This window comes from Saccopteryx bilineata, chromosome 4 (genome assembly GCF_036850765.1).
Source record: "Saccopteryx bilineata isolate mSacBil1 chromosome 4, mSacBil1_pri_phased_curated, whole genome shotgun sequence".
Lineage (NCBI taxonomy): Eukaryota > Metazoa > Chordata > Mammalia > Chiroptera > Emballonuridae > Saccopteryx > Saccopteryx bilineata.
The window spans coordinates 120,955,022-120,969,550 of NC_089493.1; positions in this window are offsets into that span (position 1 = coordinate 120,955,022).

The window sequence follows — 14,529 nt, forward strand, 5'->3', positions numbered from 1 at the left end:
CAAGCAAGCCTAACACAGCTGTTTTCCCCATGGATATATTTTCTCTGATACTCCATCACACCCTAATGTGATACCACTCTGCTCTAGTACAGTGCTACTATAGCTGTGAGGCACTGGGAATAAACGCTACTTCTTTCAACAAGTGACTTTAGATAAGTGTGTTAGTAAAGGTAAAAAAAAAATATTGAATTTAAACCTATTGCACCTTGCTGTGAAATTCAAAAGTAAAAAAAAAAAAAGTAATATTTACAGGTTCAAAAATAGACTAGTAATGAGGAGGCAATCAATAAGTGGTAGTCTTCACTATAACACTTATATTTTTTAAAAATATGATCACTGCCTTCAGTTAATAAGGAACAGAAAAGCTCATGTATGGAAAATTAATAGCTACTAGTTATATTTCAAAAACTACACGTTGTAGAAAATCAGAGAAAAAAGTTTCAGTTGGAGCTGGAATAATTAAAGCAGGCTTCCCATAGATGTGCTACTTCAGCATAATTATCAGCCTCAGAGGGTTTTATGTGTTGCACATGCAGGCTCCATCTCTAACTATAGGTGACCAGACTAAATTCTTGACTTTTTAAACACTTTTCATATGGATAATTTATGAGTCTATGATACTGACAGCTACCCAGTGATGTCTGTGTGTCTACATCTGTTGTTTCTCAAACCTTTTTAATGTGTTATTTCATTTTATGTTATTCACAAGTGAAACCAAATAGAAACCAAAGCTAAGTATGGGCAGATGTGTGAGTATAAAGAAGCCAATCAGCCAAGAAAGCATTTCTTGATGTAATCAAGTTCTGTTAGAAGATGTAAAAAACTGTTTTATTTACTTCAAATCATGAGTTCATCCTTTCAGGATATTGACTGTAGAGTGTGACCTTTTGTCTAAGATTTTCAATTTGCCTATTGTCAAATATTAGTTATTTTTTCCCATATAAAATATGATTAAGTTAAGAGTGATATATTGACTGCTATAAATAATTCATAACTTTTATTACTGTTGCCAAACTATGGTCATTGGTATCAATTTAATTCAATACCCCTAGACTAGGAATCCCAATTTGGGATGTGTGGGGCAGCTGTGTTAGGCTTGCTCACGGGTGTATCAGCTGCAAGCACTTTGCTTGATTAGTGCGTGAGCACATGGCAGAGGCATGTGTGCATAGCCTATATGAGGCTATGGTTGTTTCCCCTGGCCAGCAATGCTCCCAGATTGCTCTCTTGCCACTGTGAGGTGTGTTATTCCTTGTTCCCTTTTCCTTACTGCAAATAGCAGATTTTCCTTTGTTTATTAGCTCTTTCTCTTTTGTTGTTTATTTGCTCACCTATCCTGGAAAGCCTCCAATAAACAAGTATGGCCTGATGCTTTCTGGCTCCACAGTTCCTCTACAGTCTTCTTGAATCCAATGTGAACCTGCCTGACCTCGGCCACTGGCATTTCATCTGGTACAGTGGGTAGGGTTTGGAGCAGATGGGTATGGAGCTGCTGACACCCTTGAAGAGTAGGGTAGGAAAGCAGTCACTGTTCTCCAGCATATGGTTTCCCATGGCTGTCCTTTTGGGAGCCGTAGGCTGGGCATTTTTTTAAAGCCCTGTGAGAGGAAACTGAGAGCTCTATGTGAGAGATGGCCTGAAGTTAAAGCTCCAGGTTGATCTGTGGACCAAGAAGCAATTATGGCACAAGCTGAAATGATCACTGGAGAAAGAGCTGCAGATCTGAGAATTGCAAGTCAGATTATAGGCTGAGAACCAGTGGTGGTGTGAACTGGAGCAAGCACTGGAGAGGGAGGCTGACTGGGTTCGAGGGTTGCATTGTGAGGTATAGGCTGAACATCAATGGTGCTTGGAAGTGGAGCGGTCTCCAGAGAAGGAATTGTGGGTTCATATCAATAAGTTGCAGTTTGCCCTGGAAGCTGAATGTTGGCAGTGACAGCTGTTGGAGAAATAACTGCAGGCTCAGGAGCTCAAGAGTTGGATTTGGGGGGTGGAGGGTAAGGATGGCCACAGAGTAGGCAGACACAACAACTCCCACTTCCAAGAACCAAGGTGGATTACAACTTAAATCTGAGAACATTCACCATGAAAGACAAATTTTTACTGAACTAGGAGGATTCTACAACCAAGGACCACCAAAGAACCCACATGGTGTCTGGTAGGAGTTGCAGAGAAGGCTACCCTGCTCCTGGTACCCTGGAGGAATTTTCACGAAGGGGAGGGTTGTCCAGTGAGTATAAGGTCCTTATCCCCAAAATGGGAATCCCAGCCTAGAGCCCTGAATCTGGGAAGGGGCTGACTGACTATATTTGGCTAAGAAAAAGAATGGACACAGTTTAAGAGAAAGAGGCAGGACTCTCAGACCCAGGCTCCATATTAAAGAAACTGCATGGAGAACCTCACTCACAGACACTTTCTTGGGGGCTCCAGGAGGATACCCTAACCCTGCGATGGCGAACCTTTTTATAAAAACTGCCCACTTTTCCAGTGCTGGTCAACCTGGTCCCTTCCGCCCACTTATGAGTGGTCCATCTTTCATGGTAGGCCAATCACTGTGCTGTTTGGTAGCTCTACTACTAATGCCCATCATGAAAGCTGGAATGCCCACTAGTAGGGGGGAGGGACCAGGTTGACCCAGCATTGCAAAAGTGGGCAGTTCTTATAAAAAGGTTCACAATCACAGCCCTAACCCTTGGGCTGAGTCACTCCCAGATTTAAAGTGAACCAGCATCACCAGCAAATGAAAGAAAGTGCCCTGTCCACCAGAGGCTCCCCTATCCTAGTTAGAACAAAGGCGCTTAGCACTAGGCGCCATGTTAGGGACAAAATAGGGCATGCAGAGGTCTAAGCTACACCACCCACCACACTGCTTGTCCAAGGCAGACAGGCCAGAGGCAGCAGGGCGTGGCTGTGGAGGTTCCAGCAGGCACGCACAAGCCGGCCTGAGAAGCCCAAAACCACCGTTGCCACTGGGAAAGCCTGGGCTCATGTACATCCCTGCTTCCTGAGTGGAATACCCTACAGCAGTCCCCAAACTTTTTACACAGGGGGCCAGTTCACTGTCCCTCAGACCGTTGGAGGGCCGCCACATACAGTGCTCCTCTCACTGACCATCAACGAAAGAGGTGCCCCTTCTGGAAGTGTGGTGAGGGGCCAGATAAATGGCCTCAGAGGGCCACATTGGGCCTGTGGGCCATAGTTTGGGGATGCCTGCAGGTGAACGTGGAGGACCCAGAGTTAACAAAGGGGTAATGCACGAGCATGAGCAAGCCTGCCAACAAAGGCAGAAGTCTCCTGGCAGTTGCAGGGAGCAGGGCAGGCACACAAACCAGCCTGGGGCTGGGCACACACTTGGCAATGATCCAAGTGGAGGCAGAGCCCCAGTGGTAACTAAGTGTAGAAGCGTGGACATTCGCACAAGTCCAGCAACAGCAGAAGTTGCCTGGTAGCCATGAAGAGCTGGGCTGGCGTGCAAACCGGCCCAGAGCTGGGCAGCCTTTGGCAGTGATCTGAGTGGAGGTGGAGCACCAGTGAAGTGCAACTGCGTGGGTGAGTCCACCAGCCACAGTGGAAGTCTTGCCAGCTACTGCAGGAATTCCAGTGGATGCAAAGCTGCTCAAGATATGGACATGCCCTCACCAGTAACATCAGCATGGGCGACCTCATCAGAGACCTGAGAGGGCGTACGCAACCCCTGAGGCAGCCATTGAGATCTGAGCCAATCGAGGCAGTCCCGGAAATGGTCTAAATGGGTGTGTGAGCACGCATGAGCCCAAGGAGGGAAGTGGCAGTCACGGAGGTGGGCTGGAGCCAGCAGTGCCTGAGCCCAAAAGCCCCGGGCAGCAACAGTGGTGGTGGCCTGGTATAGAGACCACACAATGGGAGCTAAAATGTCTAGATAGAAAAATACTTGAAGCAAAGAAGTAGGCCACATCTAATAGCATATCTAATCACTGAGTTAAAGTACTGAGCCCAATAAGTAGCCAGCAATAAAAGACAACAGAAAGCGGATTTTAGGGGAGCTTGAACTTTTAAAGTAACTTCTCCCAAGCCAAAAGTAGATAAAAGTAAGCCTAGGAATGCAGCTGATATTTACAATGGCACTTGGATCCAGCAGAGGCAGCCACAAGATCTGGATAACCTGTAGCTCCCAAAAAGTGGATAAGAACTAGGCACAAGCAGTGACTACCACTGACCTGCCCCAGGCCCCAACCAGAAAAGTCCAGGGCAACACAGATAAAATGAGAAGACAAAGAAGTGTAATTCAAATGACTCAACAAGAGAAACCCTCAGAAAAAAAAGAACTGAGTGAGACAGATATAAGCAAACTACCAGAGGCAGAATTAGAATAATGGTTATTAGAATGCTGAAAGATCTTAGAACAACACTGGATGGTCACAGTGAACATATAAATAAATAAATAACATTAAAAAGGACATTGAAATAATAAAGAAAAACTAGTTAGAAATGACAAATACAATATCTGAAGTAAAGACTACACTAGAAGCAATTAATAGCAGGCTGGATGAAGCAGAGGATCATATCAGAGATTTAGAAGACAAGATAAATGAAAACACAGAAGCGGGGCAGCAAAAAGAAAAGAGAATGAAAAATCTGATGAAACTCTAGGAGAGTTTTGTGTCAATCTAAAGAGAAACAACATCCACATCATAGGAGTTCCTGAAGAAGAGATAGAACAAGGATTAGAAACCTTGTTCAGTCAAATCATAGCCAAAAACTTCACTAAATTGACACAGGACAAAGTCACACAAGTTCAAGAAGGACAGAGAACTCCATTAAAGAGAAATAAAAAAAAATCCACACCAAGACACATCATAATTAAAATAGCAAACGTAAGAGATAACAGAAAATATTAAAAGCTGCTAGAGAAAAAATGGCTATCACCTACAAAGGAGCCCCCATAAGGATGACATCTGACTTCTCAACAGAAACACTTGAGTCTAGAAGGGAATTGCAAGAAATATTCAAAATAATGCAGAATAAGAACCTAAAATTATGACTACTTTATTCAGCAAGGATATAATTTAAAATCAAAGGAGAAATAAAAAGCTTCCCAGACCAAAAAAAAAGAATTAAAGGAATTCATTACACCAAACAATGCTGCAAGAAATGTTAAGGGGCCTGTTGTAAACAGAACAAAGGGAGAAAAGGGTACAGCAAAAGAGGAATATAGCTTTAAAGAACAAAATTGCAAGAACAACTACATATCAATAATAACCTTAAATGTAAATGGATTACATAATCCAATCAAAAGACATTGAGTAGCTGCATGGATAAGAAAACAGGACCCATACATATGCTGTCTACAAGAGACACACCTCAAAACAAAAGATACACATAGACTAAAGGTAAAAGGATGAAAAAAATATTTCACGCAAATGGAAATGAAAAAAAAGCTGGGGTAGCAATACTTATATTACACAAAATGGACTTTAAAACAAAGTCTATAGTAAGAGATAAATAAGGTCACTACATAATGATAAAGGGAGCAATCCAACAAGAGGATATAACCATCATAAATATCTATGTACCTAATATAGAAGCACCTAAATATATAAAGCAGATTTTGATGAATTTAAAGGGTGAGATAAACAGCAATACTATAATAGTAGGGGATTTTAATACCTCACTAACATTACTAGATAGATCCTCAAGAAAGAAAATTAACAAAGAAACAGCAGACTTAAAGGATATATTAGATCAACTCAATTTAATAAATATCTTTAGAACCTTTCACCCTAAAGCAGCAGAATATACATTCTTTTCAAGTGCTCATGGTATTTTCTCTAGGATAGACTACACATTAGGGCACAAAAGTGGTGTCAACAAATTTAAGAAGATTGAAATCATATCAAGCATTTCCTCTGATCACAATGCCATGAAACTAGAAATCAACCACAACAAAAAAACTGAAAAATACTCAAACACATGGAAACTAAATAGCATGTTATTAAATATCAAATGGTTTAACAATAAAATCCAAGAAACAATAAAAAATATTCCTAGAAATGAATGAACATAATGAACATACATTAACTCTGCTTTTGCTGTGTCCCAAAATCTATGGGACACAGCAAAAGCAGTTCTGAGAGGGAAGTTCATAGTACTACAGGCATTCCTAAGAAGTTTGAAAAAGCTCAAAAAAACAACCTAACTCTTCATCTGAAAGAACTAGAAAAAGAACAGCAAGAAAAGCCCAGAGGTAGGAGAAGGAAGAAAATAATAAAGATCAGAGCCGAAACAAATGAGATAGAAGCTAAATAAAAAAAAAAAAATACAAAGGATCAATGAAACCAAGAGCTGGTTCTTTGAAAGGGTAAACAAGATTGATAAACCTGTAATGAGACTCACTAAGAAAAAAAGAGAGAGGACTCAAATAAACAAAATTACAAATGAGAGTGGAGAAATAACAACTGACACAAGAGAAATAAAAATATTGTAAGAAAATACTATGAAGAACACTATGGCAAAAAAATTAAACAACCTAGGTGAAGTGGACAAATTCCTTGAGACATAAAATTTTTCAAAAACCAATATGGAAGAATTAGAAAATCTAAACAGACCAATTACAACAAATGAGATCGAAACAGTTATTAAAAAGCTCCCAAGAAACAAAAGCCCTGGGCCTGATGATTTCGCTAGTGAATTCTACCAAATATTCAAATAAGAGCTAACTCCTATCCTTCTCAAGCTATTTTTAAAAATTCAAGAGGAAGGAAGACTTCCAAGCTCCTTTTATAAGGTGAGTGTAATTCTGATTCCAAAACCTGGCAAAGACAACACACACACACACACACAAATTATAGGCCAATATCCCTGATGAATTTAGAAGCTAAAATCCTCAACAAAATATTAGCAAACCAGATTTAGCAATACATGAAAAAAATCATACATTATGACCAAGTGGGATTTATTTTAGGGAGGCAAGGATGGTACAACCTTCGTGAATCAGTCTATGTGATTCATCATATAAACAAAAGGAAGGAGAAAAACCATATGATAATTTCAATAGATGCAGAAAAGCATTTGATAAAATCCAGCACCCATTTATGATCAAAACTTTTAGCAAAGTAGGAATACAGGGAACATACCTCAACATGATAAAGGCCATCTATGACAGACCCACAGCCAACATCATAATTAATAAACAAAAACTAAAAGCAATCCCCCTAAAATCAGGAACAAGGCAAGGGTATCCCCTTTCACAACTCTTACTCAACATAGTTCTGGAAGTTCTAGCCACAGCAGTCAGACAAAAAGAAGAAATAAAAGGCATCCAAATTGAAAAGAAGAAGTAAAACTATCATTATTTGCAGATGATATGATACTGTATATAGAAAACCCTAAAGTCTTGGTCAAAAAACTAATTGAATTCAGCAAGGTGGCAGGATATAAAATTAATACACAGAAATCAGAGGCATTTTTTTACATGAACAATAAAATGTCAGAAAGAGAAATTAAGAAAACAATCCCTTTAACTACTGCAACCAAAAAAATAAAGTACCTAGGAGTAAATTTAACCAAGGAGATTAAAGACTTGTACTCAGAAAATTATAAAACATTGATAAAAAAATCAAGGAAGACACAAACAAGTGGAAGCATATACCATGTTCATGGTTAGGAAGAATAAACATCATTAAAATGCATATATTACCCAAAGCAATTTATAAATTTAACGCAATACCAATTAAAATACCAATGACATACTTCAAAGATAAAGAAGATATATTCCAAAAATTTATATGGAGCTAAAAAAGAACAAGAATAGCCTCAGAAATCTTGAAAAAGAAAAATAAAGTGAGAAATATTACACTCCTTCATATCACAATATACTGCAAGGCCATTGTACTCAAAACAGTCTGGTACTGGCATAAGAACAGGCATATAGATCAATGGAACAGAACAGAGAACCCAGAAATTAACCCACACTTTTATGGACAAATGATATTTGACAAAGGAAGTAAGAGCATACAATGGAGTACAGACAGCCTCTTTAACAAATGGTGTTGGGAAATCTGGACTGCTACCTGCAAAAAAATGAAACTTGACCACCAACTTACACCATGCTCAAAAATAAACTCAAAATGGATAAAAGACTTAAATGTAAGTCGTGAAACCATAAGCATCTTAGAGGAAAACATAGGCAGTAAGCTTACCGACATTTATCACAGAAATATATCTGCTGATTTATCTCCACAGGCAAGTGAAATAAAAGACAGGATAAACAAATGGGACTATATTAAACTAAAAAGTTTTTGCACTGCTAAAAATAATATGAACAGAATAAAAAGACAAACCACACAATGGGAAAACATATTTGACAATACATCTGATAAGGGATTAATAACCAAAATATATAAAGAACTTGTAAAACTCAACACCAGGAAGACAGATAATCCAATCAAAAATGGGAACAAGAAATGGATAGACACTTCTCCAAAGAGGATATACAGATAGTCAATAGACAGATGAAAAACTGTTCAACTTTACTAATCATTAGAGCTACAATGAGATACCACCTCACACCAGTCAGAATCACCTCACACCAGTCAGAATGGCACCCATTAACAAAACAACACACAATAAGTGCTGAAGAGGATGTGGAGAAAGGGGAACCCTCCTGCACTGCTGGTGGGAATGCAGACTGGTGCAGCCACTGGGGAAAACAATTTGGAGATTTCTCAAAAAATTAAAAATGTAACTGCCTTTTTACCCAGTCATTGCACATATAGGAATATATCCCAAGGACACCATATCCCTGACTGAAAAAAGGAAATGCACCCCTATGTTTATGGCAGTATTATTCACAAAGTGAGGATCTGGAAATAGCACAAGTGTTCGTCAGTGGACGAGTGGATTAAAAAGCAGTGGTACATATATACAATGGAATATTATGGGGCCATGAAAAAAAGGAAATATTACATTTTGCAACAATATGGATAGACCTGGAAACTATGCTGAGTGAAATAAGCCAGGCAGAGAAAAGAAAATATCATATGACCTCACTCATTTGAGGAATCCAAGGAGCAATGTGAACTGAGGAATATAATTAAATCTGAAGGGAAGGGGGGAGGGAGCTGTTGGGAGAGGGGTAAGGGAGATGTTGAGGGGAATATGGGGGAGGGGGATGCTTTGGGGGAGACACTAGAATCTATGTAAACACAATAAATAAATAATTTTAAAAAAAGAGTTGGATTCAGGAGCTTAAGAGTCAGCTTCAGTTTAAGAGCTGGCAACTACAGGAGCCAAAGTGGTGGAAGACAGTGCTGCTTTCCTTCTGGTGGAGTGGCTGAGTTGTCAGGAGCAGGTGCTTTTGACTTCTCTTCTTTAAAGGAGGCTCAGGCTGCAACTACCATTCACAGACTCAGAGCCTGGCTGGACGTCACCAAGAATGTAAAATCCTAGCAGCAAAGAGTCCCTCAAAGGCACCACAGCCTCCTCCACAGATAGTGGAGCACTCTGGTCTAGCACTATATAACTAGGCAGAGCTGATGGAGTTGGGGGTGCACTTTAGGCAGAAAGCCATGGGACCGCTGGCAGCCTGGTTACTGTGGTTGTGGGACATAGGGGTGGATGGCATCATGCTCTCCAGAACAGATAGAGAAATTGACTGCCATTACTACACACTCCTCCTTGAGGCAGTGTCTTCAGAACTGCCATGACAACCCAGGAAACCATACCCTGTTAGAATGGGTGATGGCTGCCATTCGTACAGTCTGGCAAATGCCAGGGCCAGTGAGTTGGTGGCAGTGCTACAGTGAGTTAGTAAAGGTCCTTTGGGAACTAGTTATGAAGAATGCTGCTTTCCACCTGGGATCCCATGGACCAAATGAGGAAGTGTTTATGGTCAAGATGTGGAATCTTATCCTTTGCTGTTCCCCATCAGCTCTTTTTGGACCACTATTGGCTATCCTGGACCCCTGTGTGGGAAAGGCTATCAACACAATTACATAGATGGTAGCAGATTTGGGGGTGCTGGAGGCAGCATAAAATAACAGAGCTGTGAGGGCTGCTGCTCATGCTGCCCCTCCAACTAGCAAGAGGAACAGGTCGGTGAAAGTTACCCAAACATAGATGAGGGTAGATTTAATTGTGGCTGGGGAAGATAAGGAAAAATTGGATGGCAAGCCTAATAAGGTTTTTTTGGAGCTTTGGCAGCAGCTTAAACCAGAACAGAGATTCCAGCCTCTGAGATGAATGGCCCCAGAAGCTACCAATAAAACAGTTGGTGCATGGGTGGAAGAGTTACAAGATTATATGATGAGGACTGCTGAAGGAGAGAAGAACCCCCAAGACCCACTGTTACAGTTTGAAAAGAGGAAGGCTGAGAGACTGGAGGCCACACTTGTGACTAGCTATTCACTGGTCCCCTTCAAATGTACAACAGGTATTGGCTTTGGTTGATACAGGTGAAGAATGTTCCCTCCTCTATGGGAATCCAGAATGGTTTGCTGGGATCCCTGTGGCCATTGATGGTTATGGGGGCCAAACTGTGCAAGTGAAGCCAATAAATATTCCATTGGGGATATAAAGACTGCCTCCTAAGCCATATAAGGTATGTGTATCCCCTGTTCCTGAATACATTTTTAGGGTAGATGTCCTACAAGGACTGTGGTTGGAAACTATAGCCAGGGAGTTCCGCCTGCGAGTCCAGGTCATGAAGGCTGTGTTGCAGGGACACACAGCACATCCCCCTTGCAATTACCTGTTCTCTGGCATGTGACTAGCAAGAAGCAGAACCACCTGCAAGGCAGCTATGAAGAAGTCACAGGGACAATCCTCAAACTAGAAAAGTTGGGGATTATCCGGCTCACACACAGCTCTTAAAATTCCCTAGTGTGGCCTGTGTGCAGACCAGATGGAACCTGGTGAATGACCATGGATTATAGGCAACTTAATAAAGTTGTTTCTCCTCTGCATGCTGCTGTACCCTCAATAGCTAATATGATGGATCAGTTAAGCCATGAGTTGGGGACATACCACTTTTTGGAAGATTTGGCTAATGCCTTTTTCTCTATTGATATAGCTGCAGAGAGTCAAGACCAATTTGCCTTCACTTGGGAAGGGTGGCAATGGACCTTTACAGTTTCACCACAGGGCTATTTGCATAGCCCCACCTTGTGCCATGGGCTGGAGGCTGCTGACCTGGCTAAATGGAAACAACCAGGGGCAGTTTGTATGTATCACTAGATCAATGATGATACACTAACCAGCCTTATCCTGATATCCCACATGAAAACATGTGGCTGGGCAGTCAATGAGGGCAAATTACAAGAACCTGGGTTATCTGTTAAGTTTTTGGGAGTTGTCTGGTCTGGTAAGACAAAAGTTATCCCTGACAGAGTTATAGATATGATCCAAGCATACATACCACATGCCCACTACAGTAAAGCAGTTATAGGAATTTTAAGGTCTGTTGGGATATTGGTGAGCATTCATACCCCATTTAGCTCAGTTACTGTGTCCATTATATAACCTTATTTGGAAGGAGGTTCGATGGCATTGAACTGAGCAGGCACAAGGTGCATTTGCAGCAGTTGAGAGAGCTGTCAAGGTGGCACAGTCCTTGAATGTGTTTAATCCTGCCAGGCCCTGTGAGCTTGATGTCCATGTAACCCCAGAGGGGTTTGGATGGGGCTTGTGGCAATGAACAGAGCCTATGGCAACCTATTGGATTTTAGTCCCAATTGTGGAAAGGCAGGGAAGTTTGTTACTTATTAGTCAAGAAATAGTTGGCAGCTGTATATACTGCCCTTCTAGCCACTGAAAGTATTACAACCACAACTCCAGTTACAGTCAAGACCACCCTATTGCAGGATAGGTGAGAGATTGGGCCACCAAAAATCATAGTGGTACAGCCCAAACCTCCGTCCTGGCCAAATGAGGTGCATACCTGCAACAGCACTGTGCTCTTAGCACCAGCACATTGAGAGCAGAACTGCAGGAAGTCTTGGGTCCAGTCACCTATGTGACCTTAGAATAGGTGCAGCTGGGGCTCAGGAGACAGAACCTGAAGTCAGTCCCTACCAAGAGGGGTGGATGCCCATCCCCAAGGATGCCTGGTATACTGATGGTTCCAACCAGGGCCAACCTGCTAGGTGCATAGCCATAGCTTTCTATTTGGCCTTTCAGACTATTTGGGTGGACATAGGTACAGGCTAAAGCAGCCAATGGGCAGAATTAGCCACATGGCTAGTTGCTCATAATAACCTTTACCTCTGGGGATTTTTACCAACAGCTGGGCTATCGTGGACTGACACTTTGGATTGCTACTTGGCACATTAACTAGTGGATGGTAATGCACCATCCACTCTGGGGTCAGGCCATGTGGCAGGACTTATGGAAAATAGTACACCAGAAACAGGTGACAATATATCATATCACAGAGCATGTCCCTCTAGTCCATCCTGGGAATGTTGAGGCAGACACTTTGACGAGTGTGCGATGGTTGGAGACTATGCCTGAAGGTGAAGTGGCACAGTGGCTCTACCAGCATCTGTTCCATGCGGGACAAAAAACTATGTGGTCTACCATTAAGATATGGAACTTGCCTGTGTCCTATGCAGAGTACTTGCAGCTTGTGAACAATGTGCAGTGTGTTCCAAGGAGCACCCTTGGAGACAACTGGTGTCACCTGGACAGATCCAGAGAGATCGTGTTCCACTGACACAGTGGCGAATAGACATCATCAAATCCTTACCAAAATCAGACACATACCAGTATGCAGTCACCTGTGTAGATACTGCCACTAGTCTGCTTGCTGCTTACCCTGCCCATAACCCAGACCAAAGGGCAGTCATACAGGCTCTGGACCACCTGAAAGCTGCATACAGGTGGCTGCTGGTCCTGGAAAGAAAGTGACAACGATACCCATTTTACAGGTTCTGTGGTGAGGGAATGGGCTCAAGACCTAGGGATAGACTGGAAGTACCATGTCCCCTACCACCCCCAGGCTGCTGGTATCATTGAGTGGTATAATGGACTTTTAAAGCAGAGAGTGTGACAGGAGGGTGGCACTGGATTCCTTACTGGATGGACACACCACTTATGGACAGTACTCTGGATTGTGAATGAGAGACCTCAATGTGGGGGCAGCAGCTATGGTGGAGGCCCTCCTGCATCAGGCAGCTTCCCCCATTCAATTGCAGATATGCACCAAGAATGTTTTGCTTAAGTTGGGCTTTGGATAGCAGGGCAACTTGCTTTTGCCTGCCCTAACAGCCCTTCTTTGCCTTTCTTTTTTATTTTATTTTATTTTATTTTATTTTTTTAATGGGGTGACATCAATAAATCAGGATACATATATTCAAAGATAACAAGTCCAGGTTATCTTGTCGTTCAATTATGTTGCATACCCACCACCCAAAGTCAGATTGTCCTCTGTCACCTTCTATCTTGTTTTCTTTGTGCCCCTCCCCACCCCCTATCCCTCTCCCATTCCCCCCTCCTCCCCATAACCACCACACTCTTATCAATGTCTCTTAGTTTCACTATTATGTCCCACCTACGTATGGAATAATACAGTTCCTGTTTTTTTCTGATTTACTTATTTCGCTTTGTATCATGTTATCAAGATCCCACCATTTTGCTGTAAATGTTCCGATGTTATCATTTCTTATGGCTGAGTAGTATTCCATAGTGTATATGTGCCACATCTTCTTTATCCAGTCATCTATTGATGGGCTTTTTGGTTGTTTCCATGTCCTGGCCACTGTGAACAATGCTGCAATAAACATGGGGCTGCATGTGTCTTTACGTATCAATGTTTCTGAGTTTTTGGGATATATACCCAGTAGAGGGATTGCTGGGTCATAAGGTAGTTCTATTTTCAGTTTTTTGAGGAACCACCATACTTTCTTCCATAATGGTTGTACTACTTTACATTCCCACCAACAGTGGATGAGGGTTCCTTTTTCTCCACAGCCTCTCCAACATTTGCTATTACCTGACTTGCTAATAACAGCTAATCGAACAGGTGTGAGGTGGTATCTCATTGCCGTTTTGATTTGCATTTCTCTAATAGCTAAAGAAGATGAGCATCTTTTCATATATCTGTTGGCCATTTGTATTTCTTCCTGGGAGAAGTGTCTGTTCATGTCCTCTTCCCATTTTTTTATTGGATTGTTTGTTTGTTTGTTGTTGAGTTTTATGAGTTCTTTGTATATTTTGGATATTAGGCCCTTATCTGAGCTCTAGCAGCCCTTCTTAAAGGCCAATGGATTCAATAGACTTGGCCCTGGACCATACAGGACCCACATCTGAGATGGGTGGCCTTGCGACATTATGGGGTAGGGGGCTAGAGGTGGATCTCCAGTTAACTCCCTAGGAAACCAGCATCTGGCCATATATGTTAGAAGTGTATTATCCCTTGATTGCTCAGGAGGACAGCATTATGAAGGGCACCTATTTAATTTCTTTGTGGCCCATAATGAGTTCTCCCAATTTTCTGCACATCAAACCAGTAGATCTATCCTGGTGTGCAGGCCAATAAGGTTTGGGATGCCCACC